Genomic DNA, 1,052 nt, shown 5'->3' with positions numbered 1-1,052 from the left:
TTGAAGTAGATTTAGAATGCACTGTCATTTCTGCTCTTCTGCAGTGGGCATCGCTAAGCATTGCTGAGGGTCCAGAGAGCATGTGACAGCCCCGCCCCCATTGCAGAGCACAGGGCCAGCGAGATCTGCCCAGAGAAGTGGAGACCCGCGGTCTGGGCTGTGGCAGAGTGGACCCGGCACTGAAACGTGGGGCATTCAGGGGATGGGGTTGGGGCACACACGACCCACCGGCCCCTCTCCCTGCTCTTTCCCCCCTTCTTTCTTTATTCATGTATTTGCCTGTTGAGTTGATGCTTAGTCGATCATAATTCAGACTCCTGCCCTTTGAAACCTTAACCTTCTTCCAGAATGCGATGAGGCTGGACAGGCTGGGGCTCCACCTCTCTCTGAGGCCCTGCCCGGCCCACCTGGTGATTTCCCCACAGGGCCCATGGTGGGGACAGGAGAGACGCCGCAGGCTGAGTCCACAGTGGGAAGTGACAGTGCAGCCACTGGGCCCTGGGGACGTGGCTCTCATCAGGGCACTGTGAGACGGGCACCTCTGAGGGCCTGCCCAGTTCAGTGAGTGTGGCATGCACTTGTGTGTCTCTGTGACCTTGTGTGCTGTGTATGGCTTGTGTCACTACGGCTTGTGTCTAGATGTCCCCCCAAAGCCTCATGTGGTCATAGGGTGACCATTTTCAGAGGTAGCTGGATGTAGAATGTGTAATGCTGGGAGAGATTCATGGTGCAATGCTAGGCTCCAGGGCACTAGCATTAAGGGTATTCGTGCTACCTGCCCTAAGTAACCTAGATAAGATATAAGGAATAGAATGAGCTTGGTTGACCCTTTGGTAGAGTTCTTGGGGTCTTCTATGTAGAGTATCATGTCATCTGTGAATAATGCTAATTTCACTTCTCTCTTTCCTATTCTTATTCCTTTTATTTCTGTCTCTTGTCTAATTGCTCTCGCTAATACTTCCAGAACTATATTGAATAGGAGTGGTGACAGTGGACATCCTTGCCTTGTTCTTGATTTTAAAGTGAAAGCTTTCAATTTTTGTCCATTTAGT

This window comes from Chinchilla lanigera, unplaced genomic scaffold (assembly GCF_000276665.1).
Source record: "Chinchilla lanigera isolate Chin_1 unplaced genomic scaffold, ChiLan1.0 scaffold00098, whole genome shotgun sequence".
Classification (NCBI taxonomy): domain Eukaryota; kingdom Metazoa; phylum Chordata; class Mammalia; order Rodentia; family Chinchillidae; genus Chinchilla; species Chinchilla lanigera.
The sequence above is the reverse complement of the archived record's forward strand: the minus strand, read 5'-3'. Positions refer to the sequence as shown.